The sequence below is a fragment of the Schistocerca americana genome, chromosome 5 (genome assembly GCF_021461395.2).
Source record: "Schistocerca americana isolate TAMUIC-IGC-003095 chromosome 5, iqSchAmer2.1, whole genome shotgun sequence".
Classification (NCBI taxonomy): Eukaryota; Metazoa; Arthropoda; class Insecta; order Orthoptera; family Acrididae; genus Schistocerca; species Schistocerca americana.
Genome location: NC_060123.1, coordinates 507,036,276 through 507,050,069, shown reverse-complemented (window position 1 = coordinate 507,050,069; position 13,794 = coordinate 507,036,276).

The window sequence follows — 13,794 nt, the reverse complement described above, 5'->3', positions numbered from 1 at the left end:
AGGAAGCGCAACATCATACTAATGAATGGGCTCATACTGCAAAGTTCTTTGTAGATTTTATTATATTTTGTACTCACTGATGTACCTTCTCAACCCTCCCAGATAGCCGCGCGGTCTAACGCGCTGCAGGAAGGCATGCCAGTCCACAGCACGAATCCGCACAGCTGATTAGTGTCGAGGTCTGGTGTGCCGGCCAGGATGTGGATGGTTTTCAAGGTGGTTTTCCATCTACCTTGGCGAATGCGGGCTAGTTCCCCTTATTCTGCCTCAGTTACACTGTGTCATCGATTGCTACACAAACACTGTTTCCATGCATTCATACACCATAATTACTCTACCACGCAGACATTTCGGGTTACACTTGTCTCGAAAAATACTTTGTCAAAGATACTCAACAGTTAGCTCTTTATTAGTACAATCCTCATAAGCAAAGTATCGAGACTTTTTGTTTGATAAAATTTACTTTGCTATGTCACTAACATGTCTTTGCCATGAGCTTCATTCATATGTAACATATCACTTGATTTGTAACAACTGTTTCATATCTAGGAGGTTAGGCAAGATAATACGAAATACAGTCAGAGAATACAATGTGCCTTTACGTAATTCCTTATGACAGAAATTATTCTTGCACCTAGTGGAAATTAATCTGGTCTGTATCAATTGGCTGTTCCATCAGTTTTTGGTAGAATATTTGGTACATTATGAGCGAGAAGCACACGATTCCGTTGTAATATTCTACAATATTTATCATTTTACAAACTAGTTTTCAGCAGTAGCACATTCAACTGGTACAAAGATATAAATGTGTACCTGTGAAATTTTGATGAGGTCAAAGATTTTACAATAGTGCAGATACAGAGAATCTCAGCTGGGTCCAAAGATGGCTTTGTTAATATCCTACTAAATAATGAGGGATTATTTGAGAAAAATGTGGTGTGAAACATTTATCTTAGTTAAAATATGTGACTCATTAAATATTGAATAATGTGACAAATGACAACAGTTGCTCTATGGGGAACCATAAGCAAACAATATATAGTAAACTTTAGAGACATGTTCCAAGAGGTTACTGAATCTGGTATCCACTAGAAATTCGTATGGGTTATGCAGTACTGACTACACACTTTGAAATTTTGAAGCTAGACTGAATAAAATACAGAGAGTTGAACGTTATTTACAACATGTACAGAAACCAGACCACAGTAATAAGAGTCAGAGGGAAATAAAGAGGAGTAGTGATTATGAAGAGAGGAAGACATGGTGGTCGCCCAAATCTAGGGGATATTCAGTCTGTATGTTGAGCAAGCAGTAAGGGCAATTAAAAAGAGATTTGGAAAGGGAATTAAAGTTCAGGGAGATTATATAAAAACAATGCTGATGACATTGTAATTCTGTCAAAGGTAGAAAAGCATTTGAACTGCTACTGAACAGAGATTATAAGATGAACACCAACAAAAGTAAATGTAATCGAACTAAATCAAGCAGTGCTCAGGGAATTAGATTAGGAATGACAGAATAACACTAATAGCTAAGTTTTCCTATTAGAGAAGCAAAGTACCATATAATGGCCAAAGCTGAGAGGATGTAAAATGCAAACTAGATATAACAAGAAAAGTATGTTTAGAAAATAAAGTTTATTAACATGTAATAAAATTTTAAGTGTTGAGGTATCTTTGTTGAAGGTATTTGTCTGGACTCTAGCCTCATTCAGAAGTGAAATGTGGCTGATAGGTAGTTTATACGAGAGGAGGCTAGACGTTTTGTAATGTGGTGCTCCAGGAGAACACTCAAGTTTAGAAGGGGGATGTGGGAGGGGGGCGGAAACTGTAAAGAGAAAACTAGGTGCCAATATAGTAAGCATGTACAAATGGATGTTTTTTGGCAGCAGGTATTCAGAGAGAAATGGGCTTGCTCAGAACAGATTTGCCTGGAGACCACCATCAAAGCAATCATCAGACTGAAGACAGCAGCCACAACACGCTATATCAAACTGGGAAGCTTATAAACTGATTTAAAACCCCAAGCAACTAATTTATTTACTGTACAGTTGTCGGTTTCGGTACTGCTTTGTTCACTTTGACCTGCCCTGATAGCCGTCCGTGTTATAGCGCCTCTTCCGGGACAGAGAGATGTGCCAGTCGCGAATCGAATCCGCCCAGCGGATTAACGACGAGGGCAGATGCTCTGGCCAGCGTGGACATGGCTTTCAGGCGGTTTCCCACAACCCCCTATGTGAATTCCAGGCTGGTACCCTAGTCCCACCTCATTTACACCAGTCGCAAATAATTAGGAAATTTATGCTCACTTACAGATTAACTCTTATTGGACTGTACAGACAAAGATAGAACAGTAAATTTCAGATGCAGCTGAAAAATAAAACATTAAGAACAGTGTGCTCCAACCATTCCAAAACGTCATCATTATTCTTTGATAAAATACATACAAAACCATCAAACAATGCAAAGAACGTAATGAATAGTGCAACTTTAGGTTATCGTTTTTGCCTGGTTTTTCTTTCCAAATACGAAATAACGTCCATAGATTGTATTTTCTCAGACAAAACAGCAGATTTTGCACTGCCAAGACAGTTTTTTTCCAGGAAAATGGTTTCGTCTATTAATGTCATTTTTTATGAAAACTTTTGGCTCTTCCTTTGCCGAGGTACTGAAAACCTAACCCATTTTACACTTGCAGATGTGTGGTCTCTTTTTGCAGAAGAATACCTGTAGGCAATACACCTATACCCCAGTGTAATTTCCTTTTCGCCAGTGACCTTCATCACTTAAGCTATTCCTTTGTCAGAGATATAAATGCCAAGCTGGGTTTTTCTGAAGTATTTCTTTGATATCTTAGTAAATCTGGGCCTTTATAACTTCTGAAAAGAAAGTTCTAGTATGACAATCCACTGATGTCATTCCTTTATGTCCTACTTGATCCTTTTCTATTGCCTTATTTTGGCACTTTTCGGTGATTTCAATGGTGGCCTCACTCTTAGACATGGACCCTCTTCCATACACTAACATATCTGTTTTCTCTGGTTCCTGTGAATTCAGATTCCCTGTCATGCATAAGGAATATGCACTTTTGGGTTGGGTTTTGATGTTTTCAAGATGTCACAAAACTTGAACACATTATAAAAAGATAATATTATGCTACTATTACTATGAACACAGTTGACATTATTATACAGAATGAATAGAGCAGCTCTCCAGATACAAGACATTTTGCAGGTATTTTCTTCATTTACCTGCTCCACCATACTGATGTTGACTCTGCTTTTGTCATCTTCCACAAATCCACTCAATTAATTGTTTAAAAATACTTGTTATGAATCGTCATTTTAACTATAATCAGTCTCCCAGAAAGAGGCATTTGTGCTCCACTTTAGCCATTTTATAGTAATTAAATTCTGTCAGAGATATAATTATCACAGCAGGATTCACATACATTGTTTCACTTCTCTCTTCAGCTTCAAATTAGCTGTGTAAGTAAAACGTTTTAACTGTTGGATGTCTTCCATGACTCTTCATTGTTTTACTCTCATACCCACACACCTCTTCAAAGCTATATATACAGAATATCTTTCATGATAAACCTTTTCCACAGCCATGTTAGGTACTAATAAAGGGAACAGCCATAGCCAGGACAAGGATGAGTTTAAGAGAGGAGTGCAGTACTTTCCATTTGTAGGTAGTGCAGGCATCACTGTAGAGTTCTTATTTACTGCATAATTAGTATATATAATAGTATATTATTAACAGCAACATATTACAGGCAGATTAATCTTGCAAGGAATATAAAAAGCAGCTCACCATCATATAAAACACAGTCATTGATGTTAGTGCCACAATGAGTTAATATTTAAAGGACAGAATCTCGATTTAGAAAAGCAGTTTTAAAATAAGTTATTTTCATAGCATATGGTCCCAACAAACTGAATGTAATATTTCAGTTTTTATTACATAAGAAGGTCTCAAGTTTATGTTAGCTTGAGACATTTGTAAAATTCTGAATAAATATGTGCCTTGGCCCTTCTCAAATAAAATAACACCAAAATTGCATGTAAGGAGTTACACTTTGCATCATTGTCATTAAGGTACTTATATTCATAGGAGAAGTGGGAGAAAGTTTCTACATACACCGTGCATTTTACAAATTTTAAGAAATTTTAACCAGTAGATTTTGTATAAGTCAGCATTCAGAACAATACACTGGTGAGCTAATATAAAATAAATCTGGAAAAGTCAAAGAGATTATTGAATTGCTTTCTGGCAGCAGTTATTGGTCCTTTATTGAAATATAATTTTCTTAGTAATGTGAAGGTGAACCATTACTTTAATCACAGAATCTTACTCTATGAATTAATTTTCCAATAAGAGTCGATCAAAGCCATAAGATCTTAATTCATAGTATCTTTTCATAGCATCCTTATGGACAAAACTAAAAATAAGAAAGTAAATGTTAACTCATTAGTGAAGTAAGCACACAGTTAATAAAGATACAATTACTATTTTCGAACAGCACTTGTTATCACTATGGCAAGCAGTTAGCATAATTTAAAAGTCAACAACTGATATTTTACCAAAGGCCTGGGATGAATTACATACGGAAAAATGCCAATGCACAACTCAAAGTATTAGTTGTAAAAATATTTTAAAGTAATTTAATCAAAAGGAACTCTAAACAACCACAAGACAATTATATATCAGTAGTCTATATGAAGCACCTTCTAAGTTGGACATGGAAAATCATGTAGAAGAAAAATCAGTTATAGATCAGTACTATAATATGTACTCAAATTTATTTAGAAAGTTGGTCACACTTTAAAAATATGCATAAAAGTTTGTAAGTTGATGATTCAACAACACACTTAAGTGGCACACTTAAATGTATACAAATCTCAGTAACTAATATGTACAACAATTAATCAAAGAACAACATTCCTTTGAAATCAACAGAAATGTTAAATTTTTAAAAAATAATTCACAGGTGCCAACTGTTATAATGTTCATTTCTTAAATGCAGTCGAAACAGTTGGTTAAAGGAGCTAAGGCCAAAAAATTTATATAAAATTAGTGATCTGGAGGTCTCATCCACACCCTTGAGATATTAATACAGCTCTGAATTATCTTAAAATTGATGGTGCTTCCAATAAAAAATTTGTTTATTACTCTCAGTATTAAGTAGGTACTACTAAACTCTGATTTACACTATGTATTGTTAACTGAAGACAAGGGAAAAATATACCATTCAATGGACAAGATCTAAACATAAGCTTGTATAATAACAAATTGGATAGTTATATAGATGAGGAAAACGAGATTTAGAAAACAGTTTAGCACATTGTCTCACTGCCAGTAATGGAGAAACATATAATAAAAATATGTCCGTTTTATTTAGTAATAATCTATGGTATCTGTAGAAACATATCTTTGACAAATAGCTTTCATTACAGAAAAGCACATCGCAAGTACAGTGGACAGATTTGCTCTTAATCATCCTGTAATCAATTATTTGAGTAGCTAGATATTACAAATGAGGTACCACATTATACAACTATATTCTGCTCTGAAAGAAGCTCAATAATATTTATTGTTACAGTAGTAGAAGGTTAAGTGAATTCTGTTTGTTATCTTATCAGTTATTTGGCATCCACAGCTGGATAAAGCACTATGGTCTTCAGCTTCATTTTGCACCTATATGACCTATACTGCATTAGCTATCCAGCTAATATTAAGTCTTTATCTCAGTCTTTTCTTATCTGCATGTCCCACCAACCTTCCTTTCATTTCATTACAATTATAATGTTTTTCTACCCACCAAGTCTCTGACCTTTGTTAAATGTGAAAAACCAAAGAAAACATGAAAACCTTACAAAATTATTTAATAATGTCTGTGGATGAAGACATCTGCTAGAGAAAGTGGTGGATTAATCTGTTACACAAGGAAGGAGACAGATGAAATAGAATTAATTGGAGACCTATCAGCCTCCTGTCTTTAATTTTCAAGATACTCACTAAAGCTGTCACCAGTTACATAGCAAAAGAATTTGATTTTAATAAGAGAAGTGGAAGAGATGTTTTTAGTGGTGAATATAGCAAACTAGACCAGTTTGCAAATTTCAAGTAAATTTACGCAATGCAGCAACTTATCTCCAGGAATCGTTCATTTTTCATATCACAGGTGACTTTGTGCACCTCATATGGAATTCCTTCTAAAATGTTATTACTTTTGTTGTTGATTAACTGTGTTTTCGATATATCTTTTGGATCCTATGCATATTGAAATAATCATTGAATACATGGAAAATTTTCACTTTGTTTCCTATTATTGTGCTGTTGGCTGCTTCGAGGTGTTGAACAAATCACAAATTTTTGTTTTGTCTCCTTTGTACTCGCATTGATTGCAACAGTTTCTCTTACCATAGTTTGATTCTCATATACTCTTGCAGATATTTATAGGTATTCAAGGTAGTTTCAGTAGATGTATGCACCTAAGATGACCAGTTGACTCTGAGCTAAAATATAATGTTTCCTTACACCCAACAACACAACCGAAATTGTAATCAATACACTGTGAAAATTTTAGTGTCATAGACTTAAGTTTCTTCTTAGTATATTCTATAATATGTACATTATCGTTTGCTTGAAGATCTCAAGTCCTCTTAATAGTTACCTTAATCCAGTAGATATTTTATTTTTTAGCTCTCTTTATATCTCCAAAATATTTCATTGTTTGAAGTTATCTTTGTCAAATAATAACCCTATTCATCCAGTTCTGTACAATACTTAGTTCTAAGAAGCCATATTGTTGCTTAATTTTAGTTAATATATATTTTTGTTCTTAAATAACTGTGTTACTCCACATTTCTGACACCCTGCTATAAGAGTAGGTTTCTTTCTTCGTCTTGATCTGCTGCTATGGTGTCTGAAATCACTTGCTGTTCAAACATTGTTTAGGACTTCACATACTGTGAAACCTATTGTTTGGTAAAATGTAGTCAAATTAATGATTATTTCAACTTGATCCTGATCATGTCCATTTTCTATTCTGTCTTCTGACAGGAAGGGTTAAGAACAGAAATGTTTTTCTGTCTTGTCGAAAACGTAGTATCCTAAAGTGAGTCACAGTTTGAATCGATCAACCTGTGTATGATCATTTTTAGAACTTGAAATGGTATTATCTCATAGGCTTAGTCGCAGGTAAAGCTGTTGGTAGACTGCGATTGGTTGGTAGAATACCACGGACATGCAATCAGCTTACAAAGGGGACACATAAAAGGGCCTCATGTGACCCATACTGTAATACTGCTAAAGTTTGTGGACCCTTGCCAAACAGGACTATCAGGGGATAATGAACGAACACAAAAAAGGACAATATGAGTGGCCACAAGCTGATTTGACCCTTGTGGGAGGAACACGAAGGTGCTGAAAGAACTGAACTGACAGAAACTTGAAACCAGACAGGAATTATCCTGATGGAACCTACTCCGAAAGTTTATATAACCAAGTTTAAGTGATTAATCAAGAAATATAACTCTCTAAGTATAGCTTCTACAGGCATCACATAGGCAAGATTGGACTATCAGCAGCAGGCACAGAGGCATTTAAAAAGTCATTCTTCCCATGTCCCATACGTAAATGGAACACGTTAATGGCCTAATTATTTGTTCAATGGGATATACCCTTTACCATAGACTTCCCAGTGGTTTCAAGCATGAAGATGTAGAAAGTGAACTATCACAGTTATAGTGAATTGCTACCCATCATTCTATCCAAACCCCACTTTGAATAGTTAGGCTCTCCTGTCGCCTTTTTCTCACCAAATCTCCTGTGTTTGAAATTTCTGCTTTATAGTGGGCCTGTAACATGTGCTTTCACTGTTAGGACGCACAACAGATAACACAGGGACTTACTCATGAAAAGGAAACATAGTTTTACAGATAGAGGCACTTTTCACTGATATTATTCCCATCTTCTCTTAAAAGGTAGTATTAATGACATGACACCAATCCTTAGCAGTAGGATCAGACTTCATATGCCATTGTAATTTAGCAAAATTTTAAAAACTTGGACCTCAACTTTGTTAAATAGGTTATGTACATGGCAAAATCAAACCGATAATAGATAAAAGTCCAAAGGGTCAAATCATCATCTATAGACACAACCAGGAGCCAGATATCTACAGCAAGCCCACGTGGGATATACGTCATTCAGTGTGTGGCCATACTGGAAAAACAAAGCAAGTCTTTTAAAATGAACCTAGGGCAAAAAGGTAAATGTTTTAGATGTATAAATACTCATGTGGCGTGGAATGCTGCATATTATTCGCCAAAAAGACAGGTTTGCTTACTTATAGGCAAGTCAGAAACACTTGCTTCTCTCTCCACAGAGATTTCATATGTAAAGGCAAAAAGAGCAATTACTGCCCCAAAGTTCACTACATAGGTTCGTCCACTTGTTTTAATTTAGCGCAGGGTCGCGGAAAACATTTAGTAACACAATTTTAGAGAAAAGCTAGTCTGATGGACTCGTGACCACACTTGGTATTCCTGAACAAGAAAAACTTTTCACGAAGATTCGTCTCAAAATAGCGAGTGATCACATTGCTCAATAAGTGCAGGAGGTATACTCAAATGAAATTTTCTGGGAATTTGTTGAACGGAGAACCAATTCTTTAACATGCAACAATTCGAACCAAAGTAGACAAAGGTGAAAGGAAGAACCAGTTCTTTAACATAGAACAATTCGAAACAAGTTAGTCAGAGGTAAGAGGATCTACTTCTCAGGTCGATTACAATAAGAATTAATATTTACACTCATATAGGACATCAGCAGCTGGATCTAAAGGAAACACATAGGTCACTTACGGTTTTCAAAGGCGAAGGCTGCTAGTTTTCCCAATATGGCGATCCATACTGGGAACTGAAGGTGGGTTAAGCCCTACATTAATTAATAAGGATTATTATGAATTTTCCCTGGTGTAATATAAGATGTAGGTTAATCTCCACTATAATAACATAGCACAGAGGGGCATATTCATTTGTATCAATGAAATAGGAAGTAACTGTTGCTGTGTCAACAATGCACAGGTGCATGCATGGCAATTGGCGATGCAGTATTACTTCTATCTGAGCTATCTGTAACTTTCGCTGACTGTTGTTTTGGCCTTGAATGCTCCTGATTTAATGACTGAACCACTATAAGTAATGTGCTCCATGTAAATATTTGTAAGAAATGTATCTCTTGCACTGTTGGTTTGGGGACATGACATGGAATTGTGTGACCATAAAGTAACAATAAAATTAATTTGTCTCACTGTACTGCAAAGCGTCTACTGTTAATCACCTGACGAGTCCTCAAAATTTTAAGTGATAGGTACTACAAATCACCTTGCTGTGGCACCCTCTGAGTGTGGTCTGCCTTTCTGGATAGATAAGGGGGTGTTACAATGTTGTGGTCTGCAATTTTCACATATGGCCAGTCTACAAAAACAATGAATGGTAAGCTTGCCAGCATTTGCATTGCTACAGCTCATTTAGTGAGGACAACGATGTTGTTTACGACGGAATTAAGCAAAGGGATTATAATATAGTTTCAACTAATGTATCTGTGGATAACAGAGGCAGATGTTGTAATGGCATCGTGGAACCAACAGCCCATGATGATGGAACAGTTACTATAATGGAACACAATCGGAAAGTTTAAGTGACAGAAAACATTTTAAGAGAAGCTAGAATTGTTGTACATGAGAGTGATTCAGGAATAACAAAATGACAGTGTAGTTTGTGATCATTCGACAATCCAAACTTCAGTACTAACAAGTCAACATGAACTCACAAAAGATAATGATGATAACAAACATGTAATGCAAATTCTTTGAGTATTAATGACCGACTCCAATCTGAACAAGAAATTTGATTATTATCATGACGAACTGATTCAAACTCATAGCAGATTAAGAGAGTCAGTTATTACAAGAGAGAAAATCGTCAGGGCTTCACTTACGGTTTTTCTTTAGAAAAGTCGAAAAGAACTTCAAGAAGAACTTAATGGAAAACACTAATAAGGACAGAGAGGAATCTGTACAACACGAAGTATGGTGCAATTAAATAACAAATTTATCATGCACAATAAGGAACAAGACAACAAATCACAGATACACTCCTGGAAATGGAAAAAAGAACACATTGACACCGGTGTGTCAGACCCACCATACTTGCTCCGGACACTGCGAGAGGGCTGTACAAGCAATGATCACACGCACGGCACAGCGGACACACCAGGAACCGCGGTGTTGGCCGTCGAATGGCGCTAGCTGCGCAGCATTTGTGCACCACCGCCGTCAGTGTCAGCCAGTTTGCCGTGGCATACGGAGCTCCATCGCAGTCTTTAACACTGGTAGCATGCCGCGACAGCGTGGACGTGAACCGTATGTGCAGTTGACGGACTTTGAGCGAGGGCGTATAGTGGGCATGCGGGAGGCCGGGTGGACGTACCGCCGAATTGCTCAACACGTGGGGCGTGAGGTCTCCACAGTACATCGATGTTGTCGCCAGTGGTCGGCGGAAGGTGCACGTGCCCGTCGACCTGGGACCGGACCGCAGCGACGCACGGATGCACGCCAAGACCGTAGGATCCTACGCATTGCCGTAGGGGACCGCACCGCCACTTCCCAGCAAATTAGGGACACCGTTGCTCCTGGGGTATCGGCGAGGACCATTCGCAACCGTCTCCATGAAGCTGGGCTATGGTCCCGCACACCGTTAGGCCGTCTTCCGCTCACGCCCCAACATCGTGCAGCCCGCCTCCAGTGGTGTCGCGACAGGCGTGAATGGAGGGACGAATGGAGACGTGTCGTCTTCAGCGATGAGAGTCGCTTCTGCCTTGGTGCCAATGATGGTCGTATGCGTGTTTGGCGCCGTGCAGGTGAGCGCCACAATCAGGACTGCATACGACCGAGGCACACAGGGCCAACACCCGGCATCATGGTGTGGGGAGCGATCTACTACACTGGCCGTACACCACTGGTGATCGTCGAGGGGACACTGAATAGTGCACGGTACATCCAAACCGTCATCGAACCCATCGTTCTACCATTCCTAGACCGGCAAGGGAACTTGCTGTTCCAACAGGACAATGCACGTCCGCATGTATCCCGTGCCACCCAACGTGCTCTAGAAGGTGTAAGTCAACTACCCTGGCCAGCAAGATCTCCGGATCTGTCCCCCATTGAGCATGATTGGGACTGGATGAAGCGTCGTCTCACGCGGTCTGCACGTCCAGCACGAACGCTGGTCCAACTCAGGCGCCAGGTGGAAATGGCATGGCAAGCCGTTCCACAGGACTACATCCAGCATCTCTACGATCGTCTCCATGGGAGAATAGCAGCCTGCATTGCTGTGAAAGGTGGATATACACTGTACTAGTGCCGACATTGTGCATGCTCTGTTGCCTGTGTCTATGTGCCTGTGGTTCTGTCAGTGTGATCATGTGATGTATCTGACCCCAGGAATGTGTCAATAAAGTTTCCCCTTCCTGGGACAATGAATTCACGGTGTTCTTATTTCAATTTCCAGGAGTGTATTTACCAGGTATTTACCAGGCAAACAAAAAAGGTCACTAGTTACAATGATCAGCAGAGTGCAAGGTTATTGCTGTGAATTAAAAAAGAAATTGATAAATGTGCACATCCTCCAAAAAAAAATGTAACTACCAATTTGGAAAGAAGAAACAAAACTGCACAAAACTGTTGTGTTATTTGATGCTAAACAGAAATAAGATAATGTCACTGCAGTGAGCATGATGAGTGTGCATAACTTTACGTCATTCCAGCCTTTGGGTACTATATATATTCAGGCTTCGTAAAATTTCAAGTTTGTCAGTTGTCATAAAGAAATAAATTCGTCTGTTTCAGTTGCACAAATTTTACCACATATGTGTAAATTGTGCTCTATAATTTAATAGTTCCATTAACTGGTACATTATTGCAGGCAGTGAAGATTCTTGCCAGGAGATATTCTTCAGACTAAACAAGTGTCTTGTGCACAAGACTTTGCACATGGCCTCACAATAAGAAATAAAGTGGGGTGAGCATATTGGCCACGAAACATGATCTCTTATGCCTATTCACTTTTCAGGTTATATCTGTTTCACGTATTACTGAACCTTCAGTCCAAAGTTACATGAGACTCCAACATGTTGTAACCATATCCATTGATGAATGATGAGTGATTTATGTTCGAGGAACCTGGGTACTATGTCTCTAATCAACACTGTGTACACTGGTCGAAAGAAGAAACGAGTGTAGCGTGTAATCATTGACTATACCTACCTACATGTTGACTGACAATCTATGTTTACGGCTCTTCACAACTGTAGCATCGGGATTCTCATTGGCCACAATCATGACGATTGCAACTACTTTGCATTCTGTCTCTGGTACAGCAGGTAGCACACATGCAGAAAAGTGAAGATTGATTGTGAAACACTGCAAGAGCCATTGACTGAACACGACACTGGATTCAAAGTCGACAAAAGTCAATGCAGACACTTTCTCCGTATAGTAGGACTGTAACTGCATTTCCCATAATGCTCATCACATAGTGGTCTGTGAAACATTCATCTGAATGAGTACCGATTGCAGGTTCCTCATCCTCTCGAGTAAGCACTACACCTTCCAAGTTGGGAGTCTGCGTAATTCGTCATCCTCCTTGTCACTGTACTGTGGAACAAACTGCCCTGTTTAATTTAATCATTGGAACAGTCTTGGAAACAAGATGTGAATCAGATGTCTTCCATGCATTTATTTGGCCTTGTGGAACCTTCCTGCTTCTCTGTTGCTTCCATTTGCTTACCCATACATGAAAATCATGTCTGCAAGCTCCCTCACCAGTACAATTCTATTTAGTTATTACCGATCTATGATATTACATCAGCTTGTAAACACAAACTGACATCTACTACAGTACAGACATTTTACTCCAGGATTGCTCATGTCAGTACACAGTACACTACCCACATTGGATTAGCTGAGCTATTATCCCAATCTCTACACCGAATTGCTAATCAATATTGCGTACCCTGCATTCTTAGCAGTAACAGTACTGCTCATGTATTCCACTGTGAAAGATATCAGAACGATTTCCAATCATAGCTTTCAGCTCGTTCATGTCTGGATCAGTGTCCCATACCTCAAAATGATACATTTACTCTTCTCCATCATCCATAACAGTTTTTAACATCATAAAGAAATTAACTATTGAACTGATAGGCACTTGCGAATTTCTGAATTTTGGGTTAGAATCATAATTTAGATGCAGATGGGTTAATCTTAGTGTAGTATCCTTTTTCTCTTTTGTTGAACATGAACAGAAAAGGAAAACAAATTTTCTTGATCTCAAAATCACAAGAAATGGATCAATCAACAAATTCGGCATCTGTGAAAAACATACAATCTCAGAATATATAATACTCAGTGGGTCTTAACTTCCAAAAGCACATGAAGAAACATATTTTCAAAACTGTATTGAAAGGCTAATAGGGTGTCCACTAACTGGAGGAAACATATCATCAGAATTACCGACACTAAGAACAGTAGCAAATAATAATGGTTACATCCACATCTCAGTTGACAAAATGTATAGCAGGGAACCATACACAAACTAGAAAAAAATATGGCACTATCCTGAAAAGGGTAAATTATAGCAAATATACACAGTTCACTATCATGCCATATTAGGGAAAATTTTCAGTTAAAATCAGAATAGCACTTCAAGAAATTGAGCTAAAA